The following is a 21,618-nucleotide window of genomic DNA, read 5'->3' on the forward strand; positions in this document are numbered from 1 at the left end:
TGAGAGTATTGTCTTTTTAAGGGAATGTGGTAGCTTGAATAGAAAGAAGTGATCATTGGGCAAGTGATTAGAAGGACAACCAGGTCAGAAAGGAGCGAGGGCATGGGCGATCAGGGCCATAGTTAGCTGTGACCAGGCAAGAAGGGGGTTGCTAGGGCTGGTGATCAGGTTGGGGGGGTTGTGGAACATTGTTTGGCAGTGCCCACATTCTTTGAATGCAATGTCAAAAGGAGGGTTCCCAGACTTCCAGGCTCCAAAGCAGTCCTAGATGACATAGCTGGCTCCTGTTGGTCCCCTTCCTGATTACCTCCCTCTATATCCCCCAGCGTCATAGCAACTCAAAATTGATGCTTGTTTCGCTGTTAAGCTGCCTGGTGATGCCCAGCAGATGTCCACACCTTATGGATCTAAATGAAGTGAAGCCCAAGTGAAGTCCAATTTGGAATGGGCTTGGAGCTTTCCCAGTGCCCAGTTTGTGCTGGCAATCAATGCTATCCAGTTTCTCCATCTATGTTACTTATGGTGTCTATTTTCTCAGGGGATTGGGGATCACAAACAAGCTTAATGCTGTCCTCACCTGTTATCTGCATATGGGTTTCCTGTAACCAGGAAAAGACTAAGAGGAAAAACCCACAGCAATTTTATTTTCTATCCTGTGATGTCATTATAGAATCCAAATATGAGTAACAAGTCCCACCTTGGCTGAGATTCAGGCAAGCATTCATTGTGAATCTAGCCTTCTTAATTGGGAAGACCAGTCACAATAAGATATAGGCCAGGATTTTTAGGTGGCAGGGTTTCCCTTCCGCCATCCTAAGAGTCAACAGGGAACACATCCCGGCTGACACTGTCTGCCCCACAGTGATTTCACACTCCAACGAGCGTTATTTGGCTGGAGGCAGGTCTTCTGCCCCTCACTCGGGAGGGAGCCCGGCCTTAGAGAGCTGCTGGGCAATCTAATTGGCAGGCAGCTCTCTTGTCCGTGCAGCACCAGAGGCTGCAGTGGACGGGACTGGGCCTGCAAGCAGGCCCCAGAGCCTAACTGCCGGGATTTTAGGAACAGGTAAGTTTTGGGGGTCTCAAGGTGTAGAGGGTAGGGGAGGCCCTGGGGGGGGCGGGGGTGGGCAGAGGGGGAATGGGGTGTTGGCAGAGAGGCCAGGCAGGGAGGGAGGTCCTGCGGTTACTGGACCTGAAGTGGGGGGGGGGGGGTGCCCGATGTTAAAAGGGGGCTGCAGATGGAAGAGCACCCCGCCTGCCCCTCTTCCTGCCTGACGCCTGTACCTGATTTATTTCAGGTTTCTCCCATACCCAGGAATTAATCTCATCAGCCTGAAAATTTGAGGCTGGGTGGGAAACGGCCCATTAGCGGTCAATAACTGGCCACTCAAGGGTCTCAACTGGGTTGGCCAGGCCTCGCCACTCCAGTGTAAAATTGCAGAGCAGTCAGGGCAGGTGGGAACCCAGCAGAAAGCCCATCCGAGGAATTAAATCTCACTCCCTGCCTACAAACCCGCCAGTGGGGGTGTGTAAAATTCTGCCCATGGAATAAATGAAATAAGATAAAATAATGAATGCATCCTTTATGGCTGCTGCAAAAAAGAATAGTTAATCATGTGCATTGTTAGCTAACAAGTTAAGTGTTGTAGGCACTCCCCTGAGCTGGGTGACTCATTATCTAACCACAATTCTGAAAACCTTTATTCTTTTGCACCACTGATGTGCTGCACAAAACTGCTTGCATTTACAAGAACATGGTTCGGATTTGTGGAAAAAGCATTGAGTAGTCCTTTTAACATACTATTTAATTAGATTTCCTTTAATTAGTTAACTGCCAGGAGTAAGCAAAAGGTTTGGAGTTTTACCTTCTTCCCTTTAGCTGAGCCCCAAGCAAGCAAAGTTAATCTTTGTCCCTCTAAAGTTTCCTCCCCTGATTTGATGAATGTGTCAGCTCACGCTGGGGTACATTTCCATGGGACCCAACTGCACTCTGGTATCTCCCTCCCACTCTCCTAAAAGTCACCCTGGTGGTGAGCGTTAGCAGGTTGCTCCATTGTCAAGGCAGTTTGATAGTTTGGTATTGGCCTCAGTCGATGTCCATGGATGTATATTTGACAGCTGAAGTCATTGGATAACAATCAGGAAATGGAACCATGGCCAATGTTCCCTTTCCACCAACCACTATCCCAGCACAACAACTTTGAAGCAATTGCAGCTCATGCTACTGTTACTTCTTTTGAGATAGTCTAAACAAGACTTGAACCTGAAGCCTTTGGTCTCCAAAGCAGTTCCACATTGGCCATTTGGGGAAATCACTAATTTGTGGAAGCAGGAGCTGTCAAATCAGTCAGAACAGTGGCAACTTAAGAACGAGTACAATTCCTTACTTTTTTCACTCACAAATATTGCAACCAATGTGTTCCCATGTGATTACCCCATAAATTTTCTGTTAATGGTACGGATGGTGTATACTCCATGCAGAGGCAACATTGATAAGTGTCAGCACTCCATCCCTTGGTGGAAAAGGCGCTATATAAATGTAATTTCTTTACTCATTTGTTGACCTTGGATCAGTGGTAGCCCTCCCGTTCCTGAGTCAGAGAGTCTGTATTCAAGTCCAAATCCAATGATTTGAACATTTAATCTAAGTTAACAATTCAGTGCAGTAGCAAAAGAATGCTGCACTGCCACACAGGCTTTGTTTTGGACTTGACTTTAAATCAAGGCCATGCCATCCCTGACAGCTGGATCTAAACGATCCTATAATGCTCTGCTGTGCTCTGGCTGATATTTATCTGTCAACCCCCATCAGTAAAACAGATACAGTCATCATTTCATTATACGACCTTGTGTGCAAATTTTTTAAAAATTCATTCATGGGATGTGGGCTTCGCTGCTGGGCCAACATTTATTGCCCATCCCTAGTTGCCCTTGAGAAGGTGGCGGTAAGCTGCCTTCTTGAACCGTTGCAGTCCCTGTAGTGTAGGTACACCCACAGTGCTGTTAGAAAGGGAGTCCCAGAATTTTGACCCAGCAACAGTGAAGGAACGGCAATATATTTCCAAGTCAGGATGGTGAGTGGCTTGGAGGGGAACTTGCAGGTGGTGGTGTTCCCATGTATCTGCTACTCTTGTCCTTCTAGATGGTAGTGGTCATGGGTTTGGAAGGTGCTATCGATGGAGCCTTGGTGAATTCCTGCACTGCATCTTGTAGGTGGTACACGCTGCTGCTACTATGCGTCGGTGGTGGAGGGAGTGACTGTTTCTGGATGTGGTGCCAGTCAAGTGGACAGCTTTGTCCTGGACAGTGTCAAGCTTCTTAAGTGTTGTGGGAGCTGCACTCATCCAGGCAAATGGGGAGTATTCCATCACATTCCTGACTTGTGCCTTGACACAAGTGGACAGGCTTTGGGGAGTCAGGGGGTGAGTCACTCGTCGCACTATTCCTAGCCTTTGACCTGCTCTTGTAGCCACAATATTTATATTGCTAGTCCAGTTCAGTTTCTGGTCAATGGTAATCCCCAGGATGTTGATAGTTGGGGATTCAGTGATGGTAATGCCATTGAAAATCAAGGGGCGATGGTTGGATTCTCTCTTGTTGGAGGTGGTCATTGCCTGACACTTGTGTGGCATGAATGTTACTTGCCACTTGTCAGCCCAGGTCTTGCTGCATTTGGACATGGGCTGTTTCAGTATCTGAGGAGTCGCAAATGATGCTGCACATTGTGCAATCATCAGCGAACATCCCCACTTCCGACCTAATGATGGAAGGAAGGTTGTTGATGAAACAGCTGAAGATGGTTGAGCCTAAGGCACTACCCTGAAGAACTCCTGCAGTGATGTCCTGGAGCTGAGATGACTGACCTCCAACAACTACAACCATCTTCCTTTGTGCTAGGTATGGCTCCAACCAGTGGAGAGTTTTCCCCCGATTCCCATTAACTCCAGTTTTTCTAGGGCTCCTTGATGCTACACTCAATCAAATGCGACCTTGATGGAGAGCTGTGACTAGTGGAGTTCTGCAGGAATCAGTGCTGGGACCTTTGCTGTTTGTGGTATACATAAATGAATTGGAGGAAAATGTAACTGGGCTAATTAGTAAGTTTGCAGACGACACTAAGGTTGGAGGAGTTGCAGATAGTGAAGAGGATTGTCAAAGGATACAACGGGATACAGATCGGTTGGAGACTTGGGCGGAGAAATGGCAGATGGAGTTTAAACTGGACAAATGCAAGGTAATGCATTTTGGAAGGTCTAATACAGGCAGGAATTATACAGTAACCCTTAAGTGCATCGACAAGCAGAGGGATCTGGGTGTACAGGTCCACAGGTCACTGAAAGTGGCAACGCAGGTGGATAAGGTAGTCAGGAAGGTATATGGCATGCTTGCCTTCATTGGCAGGGGTATTGAGTATAAAAGCTGGGAAGTCATGCTGCAGCTGTATAGAACCTTGGTTAGGCCACACTTGGAATATTGCGTGCAATTCTGGTCACCACATTACCAGAAGGATATGGAGGCGTTGGAGAGGGTGCAGAGGAGGTTTTACCAGGATGCTGCCTGGTCTGGAGGTTATTAGCTATGAGGAGAGGTTGGAGAAACTCGGATTGTTCTCACTAGAGCGACGGAGATTGAGGGGCGACTTGATAGAAGTTTACAAAATTTTGTGGCATGGACAGAGTAGATAGTCAGAAGCTTTTTCCCAGGGTGGAAGAGTGAATTACAAGGGGACATAGGTTTAAGGTGAGAGTAGAAAACTATAAAGGAGATGTGTGGGGCAAGTTTTTTATGCAGAGGGTAGTGAGTGTCTGGAATTCACTGCCAGAGGAGGTGGTGGAAGCAGGTACGATAGTGGTGTTTAAGAGGCAGCTTGACAAATACATGAATAGGATGGGAATAGAGGGATACGGACCCCGGAAGTGCAAAATGTTTTAGTTGACGGGCAATATGATCGGCGCAGGCTTGGAGGGCCGAAGGGCCTGTTCCTGTGCTGTACTTTTCTTTGTTCTTTGTTCTTGATGTCGAAGGCAGTCACTCTCACCTCACCTCGGGACTTCAGCTCTTTTGTCTCTGTTTGAACCAGGGTCTAGAGCTGAGTGGTCCTGGCAGAACCCAAACTTGGCGTCAGTGAGCAAGTTATTGCTAAGCACTGCTAGCGCTGTTGATGACCCCTTCCGTTATTTTACTGATGATCGAGAGTAAACTGATGGGGCGGTAATTGGCCAGGTTGGATTTGTCCTGCATTTTGTGTACAGGACATACCTAGGCAATTTTCCACGTAGCCAGATAGATGCCAGTGTTGTAGCTGTACTGGAATAGCTTGGCTAGGGGCACGGTACGTTCTGGAGCACAAGTCTTCAGTGCTATTGCCAGAATATTGTCAGGACCCATAACCTTTGCAGTATCCAGCGCCTTCAGCCATTTCTTGATATCACGTGGAGTGAATTGAATTGGCTGGAGACTGGCATCTGTGATGCTGCAGCCTTCTGGAGGAGGCTGAGATGGATCATCCACTCGGCACTTCTGATGAAGATTGTAGCAAATGCTTCAGCCTTATCTTTTACACTGATGTTCTGGGCTGCTCCATGATTGAGAATGGGAACATTTGTGGAGCCTCCTCTTCCAGTGAGTTGTTTAATTGTCCACCACCATTCATGACTGGATGTGGCAGGACTGCAGAGTTTAGATCTGATCCTTTGGTTATAGGATCACTTAGATCTGTTTATCACTTGCTGCTTATGCTGTTTGGCACGCAAATAGTCCTGTGTTGTAGCTTCACCGGGTTGACACCTCAATTTTAGGCATGGCCGGTACAGCTTGTAACATGCCCTCCTTCACTCTTCATTGAAGCAGGGTTAATCCCCTGACTTGATGGTAATGGTAGAGTGGGGGATATGCCGGGCCATGAGGTTACAGATTGTGTTTGAGTACAATTCTGCTGCTGCTGATGGCCCACACGCCTCATAGATGCCCAGTCTGAATTGCTAGATCTTTTTGAAATCTATCCCATTTAGCACGGTAGTAGTGCCATACAACACGATGGAGGGTATCCTCAATGTGAAGGCGGGATTTTGTCTCCACAATGACTGTGCGGTGGTGACTCCTACCCATACTGTCATGGACAGATGCAATTGCGGCAGGCAGGTTGCTGAGGATGAGGTCAAGTATGTTTTTCCCTCTTGTTGGTTCCCTCCCCATCTGCCACAGACCCAGTCCAGCTGCTATGTCATTTAGGACCAGCCTGCTTGGTCAGCAGTGGTGCTACCAAACCACTTTTGGTGATAGACATTGAAGTCCCCCACATTCTGCACCCTTGCCATCCTCAGTGCTTCCTCCAAGTGGTGCTCAACATGGAGGAGCACTGATTCGTCAGCTGAGGGAGGGTGCCACATGGTAATCAGCAAGAGGTTTCCTTGCCCATATTTGACCTGATGCCATGAGACTTCATGGGGTCTAGGGGATGCTGTGCTGTTTCCTACATTAAAACTGTGGCTGAATTTCAAAAGTAGTTTGTTAGCTGTAAAGCACTTTGGAATGTCTTCAGATTGTGAAAGGCACATATATGAGCGAAAGTCTTTTATTTCTTTTTCCAGTTCATTGCCAAGTTTACAGCCCTATCTTTATGGCAGATTCATCATTTTAACTCATTGCTGAATATGCTTGCCTAGTCTCCCGAATGAGTCCTCTTGTTGTATTTTATTCCTACATGATAGTTATCACCTTGATTACTATCTCATTTCCTTGCTGTGTCACTGATTATCATTCTTGCTCCAGTTATGGCTTGAGACAGAATTTTTTAACAGAAGGCTGACAATATTTTTCCTGTCCTGTGCTCACTGAAGTTTGAATAGTTGCAGCAATATGGCTCCACCCTCTGTACTTTTTAGTTGCTGAAGACATGTATGCACATGCTCTTGCAGCCTGCCAGCTAAACCACACAAAACACACATATCAGGTTTAAAACACAGGGAGAGGCTCATCCAACAGGAGCTCCTGGTCAATTTAAAGAAGTTCAGCAACTAACTGGTCTGGTAAAGAACAGTGGGTTTATGAAGGGAATGATTCACTAAGTGATACTTTGAATTTGAATTTGGATTTTCTGAATACGCTTTGTAATAATAGATATTCACCTGATACGTGATTCATTTTACTAATTCTAATACAATACCTCGAACAATAATGCAGAACATCAGAACAGCATTTCAAAAGAACATTTTCATCTGATTAATTTACCTAGGGCTGCCATTTGCTGATGTCATCAGCAAATATGGTGCAACCTGTAAATTATGTGAAGAAAGCAAAACATTTATGTAGATTTTCCTCAGTTCTTTACCCGTTTCACATTTCCCTTCTTCTGTATTCTAGCATTGTACCCCCTTCTTTTTGTTGGACTACAGTTCCACAGTCACTAGTTACCCTACAGTACATTGCCAAGGTGACCACTCTCCATGTGTGAACCTACACAGTCAGAAGGCTGTTACACCTTGGGAAGCAATACATCAAAACTGAATCTGATTCTGTTCTTATCATATGTGCATGCACAGGCACTTCCAGCATAAGTCACTGGATAGAGATCCAAAGCAGAAAACCTGACACATTCAACCTCTTTACCTCCTCCAGGAATGATGACACCGACTATAACCCCTGGATACATACAGACTTGGGCTGATAAGTGGCATATAACATTAATACCAGGCAAGTGCTTGGCAATGACCATCTCCAACAAGAGAGAATCTAACCATCTCTCATTGAAGTTCAACAGCATTACCAATGCTGCATGTCCCACCATCAACATCCTGGGGGATACCATTGACCAGAAACTTATATAGACAAGCCATAGAAATACTTTGGCTTCAAGAGCAGGCCAGAAGCTAGGAATTCAGCAGCAAATATTTCATCTCCTGACTCACGCAGCCTGCTGGATTGGCTCTTTAAACATTCAGCCCCTCCATCACTGGTGCACAGTGGCAACAGTGTGCACCATCTTCAAGCTGCACAACAACAAATCTCCAAGGCTCCATTGAAGGCACCTCTCAAACCTGTGACCTCTGCCACCTGGCAGAACAAGAGCAGTAGAACATAGGAACACCGCGACCTGCAAGTTCTTCTTCAAGTCACTCGTCATCCTGACTTGGAACTATATGTGTGTTCCTTCAAATCATTGGGTCAAAGTCCTGGAACTCACTCCCCAATAACACTGTGAGAGTACCTAAACCACATTGACTGCAGCAGTTCAAGAAGGCAGCTCACCAACATCTTCTCAAGGACAATTAGCAATAGACAATGAATGCTAGCCTTGTCGGTGATGCTCACAACCCATGAATGAATAATAAAACATGTGTCAGAAATGCTCAACTATGTCACCCAAAACAATTTAAACAGAAACTCCACGTTATTAACCCAACCTTACAATATACTTTATCCACTTGGACCAGGTATATTTCACATGTTGCATGCACTGTCAAGCTTCATTGAGCATTTGATGTATAGCCAACACCGTCTAACCTTGTCCCATTCTCATCCTCACACTCCTGCCTAGATGACTGCAGCTCCCACAACACTCAAGAAGCTTGGCACCATCCAGGGCAAAGCAGCCCGCTTGATTGGCACCACATCCACAAACATTCACTCCCTCCACCACCGATGCACAGTAGCAGCATCTACAAGATGCACTGCAGGAATTCACCAAGATTCCTTAGACAGCATCTTCCATACCCACGACCACTACCACCTAGAAGGACAAGGGCAGCAGATGGATGGGAACACTGCCACCTGGAAGTTCCCCTCCGAGCCAATCACCATCGTGACTTGAAAATATATTGCTGTTCCTTCACTGTCGTTGAGTCAAAATCCTGGAACTCCCTTCCTAACAGCACTGTAGGTGTACCTACACCACTTGGACTGTGGCGGTTCAAGAAGGCAGCTCACCACTTTTTCAAGGGCAACCAGGGGTGGGCAATAAATGCTGGCCCAGCCAGCGATGCCCACATCCCGTGAATAAATTTAAAAAGTACACTTAAATCTTGCTCTTAAAGAAATGGTTTTCTAGCTCCTTTGTAAATGATTTAACTTGATTTAACACTAACTGCTTTTTCTAGGGGTCCACTCTACATATCTATTACAGTTAGGGTGGCTGTGTCCAAGACAAATAACCTGCTTACAGCTGGATGAACTAATTATCTCCTGCGGCAATGTTAAAGGATGGCTCAGTTCAGCTTTATATCCCCTTGTCTTCAACGAAACCAAATGCAGATTGATGAGAGTTCGTTCCTTTCCCTCCCAGAAGCCCCAAACCTATCCTCAAACTTCTCCAAACTCATCCCAATGCAGTAAATTTCCCTTTAAAGGTAGATGTCTGAAACTTTTGACATTGACCTCATCACATTTACAATGCGCTTTTAAAATTAGAAAAACATCCTAAGACACAGGACAGATGTATAGGAAAGAATGAATGCTGAGGCAAAGGAGAAGAAATCAGGAGGGATAACCAAGAGCCTGGTCAAAGAAGTGGGATTGAAAGGTCTTAAAGTAGGTTTTAAAAGAGAGGGTTATGGATGGGTGGAGGAGTTTAGGAAGGGAATTTCAAGTATAGAGTCTAGAGACTGGGTTTTCATGGTAGAGGGAGAATTGGGAAGCAGGTTCATTTCCAGATCTACTTCCTGATGGGAAGTAGAAATTTTGTGGTGTTTTGGTGGAAGTGAGCTGTTAACTGAGTCAGGGTCGGGTCAGCTGGTCAATTAGTGGCCAAGGGTCAGGGGTGGTGGGAACAGAAGTGGGATACTGGAAATGCAGGCCATGCTCAGACTTGCTTTGGCAGCCATTGTGCTGGCTGCTGTTTGAACAGTAGCTTTTAAAGTAGGAAAAATAGAACGTGCAGACATTTCACGTTTCGGGGGCAGTTAGAGATGTAGAACACAGAATAGGATAGGAATTTGTCAACATTTTTTAGACTTACCCCCTGATGAGGTAGGCCCCCTCTGTGCCACTAAGCCTCTTCACTGTGACTTATAAGTTGATATTTTGCTCTCAAAATGTAGCTGACCCTGTTCTTGCCGCCCTTGAAAATTTGAAAAGAAAGTCAAGGTGCCACTTATTGGCCTGATCATTGTTGTGGGCAAGATCACTAGCCTGCCCTCCCCCGCACTCTCCTCTTGCCTTCATGAAAACCACCTTGGGATGGAAATGGTGGTGGCAGACAGGCCATCGACATCAATTTTCTTGGTCACTCATCTTCATTCCAATGCAAATTCGGCCCACAAAAACCCTGCCCTAGGTATCTAAAGGCACAGCTGTCAATGTTGGGATCCACTGAGGGAGGGATGCACAAAAGATTGGAGTCGCAGGAATGGACAATAAATTATACGTACAGGATGAAAATGACTTGTAATCAACTGCCATGCGATAAATCTCAGAACCCCTTTATACTGACCATATGTTTTGCTCATTGCTACCCACTTATGACATACACAAATTTCATGTTTCATATTTAAATATGCAAAACTTTATGGTTATCCACATTTAAGTTAATCACCAATTCTTATATCCAATCTTTGTAACTTGTTCTGATCTCCCTGAATTCTGTCAGCTTCTTTGTCACCTTTCCCCATAACTTGTTTTGCAACCTGTGATCATCATAGAGCAGCATCCAGTGCCTCCAGAAATTGTAGGGCACAACCACACAGCCAAACAGCTGCCATGCAGATGGCCCAAACAGTACAGGGTCATTATTCTGATCTCTACTTTCAACTTTAGATCCAAAATAGCAAGAATGAAAGAACAGTATACAGTTCACATTCCTCAATATTCGGTGGGCACTCCAGGGCAATGTATAATATAGTTTATAGTGCAGATAATCTGTTTCCTGATGTTCAAAGTCATGTCTTGACAATAACCATACCTGACATACAATGTTGTACTATAATGGTGTGTAATACTGTGGGTCTAATCCAAGAGCTTGATATTGAAGTATCCAGAAAGGGCTACATGTTTCTAAAACACAAAAATGTTACAAACAGCTCGATATTATTGATATATATTTAGATATATCACTGTCCTGTGTCACTCTCCTCTTGTTATCACTAACAATCTAAGATTCAAGATATTTTGCAGGTATAGCTAAAGCCTGATATTGCCTTGCCATTAATATGCATCAAGCCACTGCTTAAAATGAATGTAAAGCTTGACAAGTGTTATTCTGTTGGAGTATTCAAGTTAAATTTCAGGATTTCAAATCTGGCAGAGATTAGAATTCATTAGTATCAGTCAATTTTGTGATCTTCCTGAAAGACATTAACCATAATTTTTGAAATGATCAGAAACAATTATTTTTTTTCTTGAGCTATGCCAATCTGCCTACATCCCATGAACCATCCACATGATGACATCAGTATAAAACCCCAGCATAAGGCTCCAATGGCTCAACAGCTAGTTCACACCATGATCTGATCTGGGACTCAGTGTACTTAGATGGAAACTGAGGAGCTTTCAACAGGATTTAGCACAGTTATTTCACAAGTGTGAAACACACACAATGGGCACCACTGGGATATTGTTTATTCTAGACACTTGGAGCAAACATTTAAATGGTTGCTGGAGCACTATGTAACTAAAAACTATTATTTGACACCATGAGATCTCAGACCTGCTAAATTTCACATTTTTGTTCTGGTTCAATCTAAGACCTAACGTTGAGACATTCTTCTCACCCCTTGACCCCCACCCCCGTCTATTCTCGAATCTTCCCACACTAGATGCCTTTCATTCACCATCTCAACATGATTGCATGAAGCATCGCTCTGATCTCAATACTCACCAATCTAAAACAGCAACATAAGGCTCCAAAACCTCAGCAGCTAGTTCACACTGTGAGGAAGCACTTGCCTTTAACTCGCCAAATGAGCCCGTGCTTAGCTTTCATTCAGCACGATTACACAGCTAAGAACAGTATGCGCCATATGGAAGATCACAAGCACAAATACACATCCTGGGGTTTCAATATGTTGTATCACCAATTACCTCTTCTTATGGGCCTTACTTATTTCTATCTACCACTATTTTTCATGACGGAAAAGAATTAACTTGCATCGTAAAAGAAACTTGCAGCTTTCTTCAATGGATTGTGTTTCCAAAAAGGAAACTCTCTGTTCCCAATGGCCTTGTCTTGGCAGTATGGTTTGGAGACCTCTTTCCCATAGGCTTGACAATGCTCATTAATTCCTTGCATTGGCTTCCCAATATCATGGGAAATGTTTCTTGCTCATATTTTAATAGGACACAATTCTTCCAAAAATATGTATGGTCAACCTCTTGCTCCATATTTACCCAGTACTTATTATTATGCAATTCAGGGCAAAAACTTCTTTGTATCTGAGAAACATCCTAATATCATTTATATATGAGATTGTGACAGGAATGTCACATAGGTATTAGGATTCTTCTGATCCCTGGTATCCCAGAGAACATTCTTTACTTTTATGTGCAATTTTTATTCAGACGTGCATTCTTATGTTAATTTTTGTGTGTTTATTTTTTCAATTCAGAAGCACAGGAGAAGTATTAAAGGCTTCTAGTGAAGAATGCCAAGGGCAAAAGGAGTAGGGAAGAGGTGAAGATAAATCATCCACTAGTAATTAATTCTTGTCAAACTTTAGCTTGAACAGATTGCAGGTCAGTGGTTTCACTCTTTGGTGCAAATGTATTCTTACAATCACTCAGAACATTTGAAGAGCGAGATTGGCTTCTAAGTGCTCATGAGAAACAAGTAAGTGAGTGTGAGGTTTCGGTGCCAGGTAATCTCGTTGCAATTCCTCTTTTAATACTTGGTAACGCGGACTGGTGCAGTGCAGGACCTGACAGGTCACACAATAGCAAACTAACCAGTTTAGTGACTGGGAAACACTAAAATTAAATGAGACGAAATCTCTGGTTGAAAGAAAAACTCGCCCAATGGCAGCTAGTGACTCTCTCGCTCTCTCTGTCTCTCCACCTTATAGGCGCCTCTGGATCTTTTAGCTGACTCGGAACACATGGGCTGACATGCATGTTCCCCGCCTTCCTTGATGACTACTGCTCCGAACTTTAAATCCATTTCCCTTCATCATGTATATTTTAAAATTCCCTTTTAAACTTTCCTTACTATGAGGCAGATTGCATTGAACGATCCGTAAAAGAGAATATACTTCATTTTTCTTTCACCCCGTTCAATAAACTGAGGTAACTAAATTGAATCCGAAGTTACATGGAACGCACTTTCCAATGAATAACACTTTAATCACTGCCTCATTCAGTCTCGCATTCTCGCCTTACTGTCCATCAGCGGCCGCCAGTTTCCAAATCTCTCCTCTCTCTCCTCGCTGATCACCTCAACTCAAAAGACACCCCAGCTCTCGATCGCTGCATTCTGCATTTCAATTCAGACCTAAACATTGAGCAAGAATGAGACTGCCAACTTTCTGCCAACTGACAAACCACCTCTTACCTGGTTCAAAGCTCTTCGTGGAATATACCTGGGCAGCAACCGCAGGAGTCCGATAGCCTGAGTTCGGCACTTTTCCCCCTATGTCCTGGTTTTTGATCTCAGACGCTCAGCTCTCCACCTTGCCATCGACATTCAGTCTCATCCTTCTTCGCTCGCCGAATCATCCCTGTCCGTCCCACGCTGTGTTGCCTGAGCACCGATCCCCTGCACTGACTATCCTTGGGAAAAGGTAGCTTCAAGATGCAAAACCTGGAACCTCCAGGAACTTCGTCAAACCTGGAGGGGAGCCAATTCATACAGCCAATCCTTCAAGTATTCCGCGGATTAATCGATGCAAGCATATATATATATATATATATGTAGACACTAACTTCGCCAAACCAAGTAGCAGATTTATTTCTAAAACGATTAATTCTCGCTCAAGAAGCGACCTATTTTATTAGAAATATGGATAATGAGACCAAGAGTTTCCTACTGCCTTTTTAAAGTCGCCTGCACTAATGTATCGTTCTTTGACTTTATTTTAATTAAGATATGACTCAAAATTTCACTCCTATTAATAGTTTAGTGGATAAATCGATTGTCCAGTATGGAATCAAGCTGCCTAATTGGAATGAAGGTACAGCGAGATCAGCCATGATCTAAACAAAAGCAAAATGCTACAGATGATGGAGACCTGAAATAAAAACAGAAAGTGCTGGAAAAATTCAGCCGATCTGGTGGTTTGGAAGAAGAGTCATATTAGATTCTGTTTCTCTCTCCATTGACCTGCTGAGGTTTTCAAGCATTTTCTGTTTTTATTTCATGCAGCCATGATTACTTGGTGGCAGAAGAGGTTTGAGGGGCTGAATGGCCGATTCATCTTCCTACGTCCCAAGTATGGCTCTGAAGCTTACAGAGCCAGTGAGGTGACAAGAGTTTATTTCCAATCTGTGCTGGAATGGTTCATTTCAGTCAGTATCTCCAAGCTAGCAAAACTGGGAGACAATCTGCCAAGATTCCCACTCCTGAGTATTATCCAATGAGCTACTAGAAACCATGGATCTACGAAAGCTTGTTAAGGACATGATTGGATTTAATTGTGATGCCCCAGTGGTCAAATAACTCACTGAAACTTCCTGGCTAATCTCATATATGAAAGATGACCACTTGGATGAGGTACCAGAGGACTGCCAGTAGAACTACGACACAACAAGTGTCCACATCGTCAGGAGAAGAAGTGACCTGGGGTGGAAATTAGAATGTTATATCTTGCGAATAAAGCAACTCTATGTCTCCACCTGTCCCTTTCCTTAGGACATTTCTAGCAGGAAGTGGCAACTGGCTGGCAGAAGGAGGATGAAAATTGGACGGTGTGGAGGTCACCTGCTAGCAACAGAAGAATGTTGTTGTCAGTCAGGTAAGTCCAGAGGAGGGTGGGTGAAGGCTGGTCTTCTGAAGGTCATGCAACTGGGGGCAGGGTAGTTGGGTAGCCTGGAGCAGCAGAGGCCCAAACATTCCTCTTGGGGTTTTGAAAAACAGCCCTGCTTCTTTGGGTTCCCACTATGGAAAGTTTTTTTTTTCCAAAAGTAATTTATTAGGCCTCACTGTCTTCCCGAAAGGCTCAGTTGATTCAGGAACAGCCTTAAAATTCTCTTGGGATTCCATGTACTGTACATCTAAGTTGTAAACTTACATTTACTAATGAGGCAAGGAAGTTAAGTAAAACTTTTAGAAAACACTGGCTCAAATGCATCCAATTCTGGGCACCATGCTATAGGAAGGATGTCCAGGCCTTAGAAGGTGCTAAGGGAATTTACTAAAATGGTGGATTGGAGGAGATTGCGAGAGGAGGACCCTGAATCAGACAGTTAGCAGCACCTAGAGGAGACTGTGAGACGAGGACCTGGGACAGGCAGTCAGCAGCACCTAGAGGAGAGGGTGAGAGGAGTACCCCAAGACAAGCAGTCAGCAGCACCTAGAGGAGAGGGTGAGAGGAGTACCCCAAGACTGGCAGTCAGCAGCACCTAGAGGAGAGGGTGAGAGGAGTACCCCAAGCCAGGCAGTCAGTAGCACCTAGCACTTAACATTACAGCAGCAACATAAGTTCAATGGTTGGTGAGAAACTGCTGTTAGGGAATGTGATCAAGTAGCTGAGAATTAGAAAAACACATTCTTTTTAAAAGAAGGGGCTGCTTACATTTAAGTAAGAAACAAAAGCAGTAGGGAAATAGAGTTAAGTTGAAGCCAGGAAACATAAAGTTGCAAAACTAAACCAAAGTAAAATAAAATTAATGCAAGGGAAGTAAATTGAAGCCATGGCAGGACAGCTCGTTGTGTGGAATGAGTTTCTTGTAATATGTGGGAAGATGTGGATGTTACCAGTGTCTTAGAGGACCACATGTGCAGGGAACGTCACCAGCTATGGAACCTTGCACTCTGGGTTTCAGAGCTCGAGTGCCGCCTGGAGTCACTGTGGCGCATCCATGAGGCTCAGAGCTACATGAATAGCATGTTCAAAGAAGTGGTCACACCACAGCTTAGGAGCCTGGAGGCAGAAAGGAAATGGGCCACTGGGCAGTCCAAGAAAATTAGGCAAGTAGTACAGGAATCCCCTGGGGTCCTGCTCACCAATTGGTTTTCTGTTTTGGATACCAGTGAAGCCATTGGTTCTTCAGAGGAGTGCAGTCAGACCCAGGTTTGTGGCACCACAGGCAGTTCTGCTTTACAGGAGGGGAGAAAGAAGAGGGGAAGAGCAGCAATGATAGGGGATTCTTTAGTTAGAGGAATAGACAGGCATTTCTGTGGCCATAGACGTGACTCCAGGAGGGAATCTGCACAAGCTGAAAGATGTACATTTGAGCAGGACTGGGATGAATATCCTCACTGGGAGATTTGCTCATGCTGTTGGGAGGTTTTAAATGAGATTGGCAGGGGGCTGGGAATCTGAAGGCAAACTCAGAGCAGGGAACAGGAGATGGAGAATTAGTGAGTAACTCTGAAAGACAGAAATAGCACAGGTTAAAAAGTATACAGCACAGGAATGTGGCAGTGTTAAAAGGTATATATGTAAATGCAAGGAGCATAGTAAATAAAACCAATGAGCTGAGGGCACAGATAGACACATGACAGCATGATATCATCACTATAACGGAAACTTGGCTTAAGGAAGGGCAAAACTGGCAGCTCAACATCCTTGGATATAGATTTTTCAGGCAGGATAGGGAGGGGGATAAAAAAGCATTATTGGTTAAAGAATCAATTACAGCTGTGAGGAGAGATGATATACTAAATGAAGCATCAAATGAGGCCATATAGGTTGAGCTCAGAAATAAAAAGGGGCAGCCATTCTGCTAGGAGTGTACTATATACCCCCAAATAGTGGAAGGGAGTGAGAAGAGCAAATATGTAGACAGATTCCTGAGTGCAAAAACAATAGGGCAGTAATCACTGGGGACTGCAACTACCCTAATTGGGATACGAAAAGTGTGAAGTGCACAGAGGGCGCAAAATTCTTGAACTGCATTCAAGAAAACTTTTAGCCAGAACATAACGAGCCCAACGAGAGGGGGTGTAATTCTAGATTTAGTCTTAGGAAATGAAGCTGGGCAAGTGGATGAAGTAGCAGTAGGGGGCCATTTTGGAGATAGTGACCATAATAGAGTTAGATTTAGCATCATTATGGAAAAGGACAAAGATAAAACTGGAGTAAAAGTTCTAAATTAGGGGAAGACATGTTTTACAAATCTGAGAGGCAAGCTGGCGAGAGTGGACTGGATACAGCTATTAGAAGGAAAAACTGTGCCAAATCAGTGGGAGGCATTCAAAGGTGAGATCCTACGGGCACAGTGTAGACATGTCCCCACAAACAAAAAGGTTGGTTACTGCCAAATCTAGAGCCCCCTGGTTATCCAGAAGCATTAGATCAAGATAAAACAGAAAAAGAAAGCTTATGACAGTCACCAAAGACTTAATACTGTAAAAAGCCTAGAGGAATATAGAAAGTTCAGGGGTAGAGTAAAAATGGAAATTAGGAAAGCAAAGAGAAGATGCCAAAAGATATTGGTAGGTAAAATCAAAGAAAATCCTAAGATGTTTTACCAGTACATTAAGAACAAGAGAATAACTAAGAAAAAGGTAGGGCCTATCAGAGATGTACATGGTAACTTGTGGGTTGTTGCAGAAGATGTGGACAGAGTTCTCAATGAGTACTTTGTCTCTGTCTTCACTAAGGAGAGGGGCAATGCAGACATGCTAGTTAAAGAGGAGGAGTGTAAAATATTAGGTGCAATAAGCATAGTGATAGAGGAAGCACTGGAGGGACTGGCATCCTTGAAGGTGGATAAATCACCAAGGCCAGATGGATTGTATCCCAGGTGTTGAAGGACACCAGGGATGAAATAATGATTGCTCTGAGGATCATTTTCCAATCCTCAATAGCAACAGGCAAGGTCCCAGAGGATTGAAGGTCTGCGAACATCATGCCATACTTAAAAAGGTGAGGGATAGGCCAGAAAATTATAGACTGGTTAGTCTGACCTCAGTGGTGGACAAATTATTGAAAACAATTCTGAGACAGGATAAACTGCAGCATGGTTTTGTTAGGGGAAGATCATGTCTTATCAACTTAATAGAATTTTTTGAGGAAGTAGCAAGGAGGATTGATGAGGATAGTGCAGTGAATGTTGTCTACATGGATGTCAGTAAGGGATTTGATAAGGTCCCACATGGCAGTCTAGTCAGGAAAGTGAGATCTCATGGGATACAGGGGAAGGTGGCAGGTTGGATCCAAAATTGCTTCAGTGACAGGAAATAAAGGGCAATGGTTGATGGATGTTTTTGGGAATGAGAAAAGGTTACCAGTGGTGTTCCACAGGGCTCAGTGTTGGGTCCCTTGCTGTTTGTTGTATATATTAATGATGTAGACTTAAATGTGGGAGGTATGATTGAGAAATTTGCAGATGACACAAAAATTGGCTATGTATTGGCGATGGAGAGGATAGCTGTTGACCCCAGAATGATATCAATGATCTAGTTGAGTGGGCAGTTAAGTGGTAAATGGAATTTAATCCAGAAAAGTGTGAGGTAATGCATTTGGGCAAATAAAGCAAGGGAATACTCAGTACACCGGAGGATATTGACAGGTGTTGAAGAAGTAAGAGACCTTGGAGTGCATGTCCACAGGCCATAGAGTCATGGAGTTTTACAGCACAGAAAGGGGCCCTTCGGCCCATCGTGTCCACGATGGTCATCAAGCTCCTATCTACTCTTATCCCATTTTCCAGCACTTGGTCCTTGAAGGTGGCATGACAGGTGGACAAGGTGGTCAAGAAAGCAATTGGAATGCTTTCCTTATTGGGTGAGGTATTGAATACAGAAGCAGGGATGCAATGATGGAACTGTGTAAAATGCTGGTTAGGCCACATCTGGAATTTTAATCATTTTAATCAATTTTAATGTAGTCACCACATTAGAGGAAGGATGTAATTGCTCTGGAGAGAGCACAGAGGAGGTTTACAAGAATGTTGCCTGCACTTGAAAATTGCAGCTATAAGGAAAGATTGGATAGGCTAACACAGATGTGGCTAATTGAGGTGTACAAAATTGTGAGGGGCCTAAATGGGGTAGATTGGAAAGACTTGTTTCCCCTAGCTGAGCAGTCGGTTACCAGGGGACATAGATTTAAGGTGAATGACAGGAGGATTAGAGGGGACATGAGGAAAAGCTTTTTCACCCAGAAGATGGTGGTCTTCTGAAAGTCACTGCCTAAGTTGGTGGTTGAGCCTGAAATGCTCAACTCATTTAACAGGTACCTGGATCTGCACCTGAAGTGCTATAACCTGCAAGGCTATGGACCAGGTGCTGGAAAGCAGGATTAAAATGAGCAGCTAGTTTCTTTTTTCTCTTTTTGGCTGGCGTAGCCATGTGGGGCTCAATGACCTCTTTCGGTACCATAATTTTTCTATTGTTCTAATGGTACTAAGGCTTCAGTTACACGGAGACTCGAGAAACTGGAATTGTCCTGTTTAGAGAAAAAAAAGAAAGGCTTGCATTTATATACTGCTTTTCACAACTGATGGGTGTCTCAATATGTTAAACAGCCGAATAAATACTTCTTGAAGTGTAGTCACTGATATAATGTAGGAAATAGAGAAGGTTAAAAGGAACTTATGTAGCAGTGTTTGAAATGGTGAGGGGATTTGATTGAGTAAATAACAAGAAACCTTTTTCACTGGCAGGTGGTTCAGTAACCAAAGCACACAGATTTAAAATGATATACTGTGAAACTAATTAATTACATGGCAATAGTTAAAAAGTGTGCAATTTGAAATACTGATCAATCGCATGGCAATGGGTAAAGAATGTAGCCCCTGTTATACAGATTAAATAAACCAGCTTAGAAAGTGTGTCCTTTAATATTGTTCAAGCACATGTTGATGGACTGCAATAGCAGATGTAATTGTTATTAATCTTGAGAATATTAACGAATTCCAAACAACTAGATCTGCTTTAATGTCTTTTTCAACTGACAAATAAGATCATAACTGGCATAAATGGATTGCAGTATAGTAATAACATCTGGATAGATTGCAAGGACCATATACACGATTAAAAAACCTTACTATTGATATCCTGCTCAACTTTTGGAAGTAAAAAGTGAAGACAAAATGGAAACAGTTACATATAATTTGCAATGAATTAAACTGCTAAACTGTTAGACTTTTTTGATTACGCACATTTCAATATCCTCATTAATTTTATTCTGTGGATTGTTATCATAAACTCTGCTGGTGCCTGAGTAGATAAATGCACCGTGTCATGTGCCACTGAATCATTAACCAGAAAGATCCCTGGTATATGCTGAGTTGGTCATTCTCTCAATCAGGCCAATTGAGGCAGGTGCCAGAATTAATCTTTGCATCTCCAGGAATCTGAGAAGATTCCTGCTTCTTATCACTATCCACCAATTCCTGTTGGAAACTGTACAATAGGTAATGACAGCATCAAGTTCAGCTGCCATGGTCAATGGTTGGGTAGGCCACTGATATACATGTTTATACATGAAGAACCACTCTTGGGTAAGGTAGCAAAGAACTTACGTGACATATAGGACCATCCTGCAGCATGCATCATCACCTTTAGATGAGGAGGGGTAACAAGAGAGAATCAAAGGACAGGTCAAAGGAAAAGCCAGATTTTCCATCATGGTGGTTCAGATTTTATTCTTACTTCCATTTACTCCTTGTGAAGTACAAGTAGTTCAACGGAAGATACATATAATTCATGATGTGACTTGAACCAATACAACTTTGTGAAATCCATTTATACAGCAAGATCTACCTCATAGCAAAAGCTATTGCCTTTACATGTCAGAACTGTCTCTATTACATATCAAGGGTAATCTCTATAAATACAACAAGTAAAATCTCCTATATGTGGTTATTTTCTCTTCAAACTGTCATTCTAGCATTCTAATTGACACAAATGGATCACAGTGCAGTGGAAAGACTTGAGAACTGACACTTATTCAATAAGAAGGTCAGCTGTATGCAGCAAAGCTGAATCCGAAGTACAAAGTGAGTAATTTCATTTACATATAAAGCATGGATATTGTTTGTATGTCAAGAGAAGTTCCTCTTTTCACAAATAACCCATAACTAAGATTGTGTCATAATCCTGCTTAAAGATGTCTGCTCTTTGGTGGAATCATGTTAGAGGCCCTTGACCCTAATGGCAAACTATTTAGAGTGATAAGAAATCTTCACTGGAAACAAACTGCAGCACCGAAAGTTGAGAGCAATCGAAGCGATTTTGTGAAGATTAAAAGAGGGGTCAGACATGGGTGTCTTAGAGGGATTGAAGACCTTCCTGTGTTATTAGTTGCAGGCGAAAACTTTAATAGTGTAACTTAAGCCAGTGTCATTGCTTTTATTGCTGACCATGAAGAACTGCAAAAGAGTTTGGATAGAGTAGCAAGTGAAAGTGAGAAGAGCGGTCTGAGTGTAAATTTTAAGAATACGAAATGTGTACTAGTGTCCAAAAAGAAAATCATACCAGAATGTAAGATCTCAGTGTAGAATGAGAAGGTTGAATAGATAGACAAACTTTGTTACCTAGGAAGTAAGTTAACGTTGGATGGAAAATGCCACCAAAATATAAGATGAAGG

General features: G+C 43.3%; 1 protein-coding gene across 2 annotated transcripts in view; it reads right to left on the bottom strand.

Annotated features, from left to right (window-relative positions):
* Positions 1 to 13,638, bottom strand: part of LOC121281257 (protocadherin Fat 1-like) — a 164,568-nt gene extending 150,930 nt beyond the window's left edge. For both annotated transcript variants that reach the window (XM_041194093.1, XM_041194094.1), the window contains exon 1: positions 13,472 to 13,638. The gene's annotated coding sequence lies outside the window, so the exon portion shown is untranslated. The remainder of the gene's footprint in view (positions 1 to 13,471) is intronic.
* Positions 13,639 to 21,618: the final 7,980 nt, after the last annotated feature.

This window comes from Carcharodon carcharias, chromosome 8 (assembly GCF_017639515.1).
Source record: "Carcharodon carcharias isolate sCarCar2 chromosome 8, sCarCar2.pri, whole genome shotgun sequence".
NCBI classification, from domain to species: domain Eukaryota; kingdom Metazoa; phylum Chordata; class Chondrichthyes; order Lamniformes; family Lamnidae; genus Carcharodon; species Carcharodon carcharias.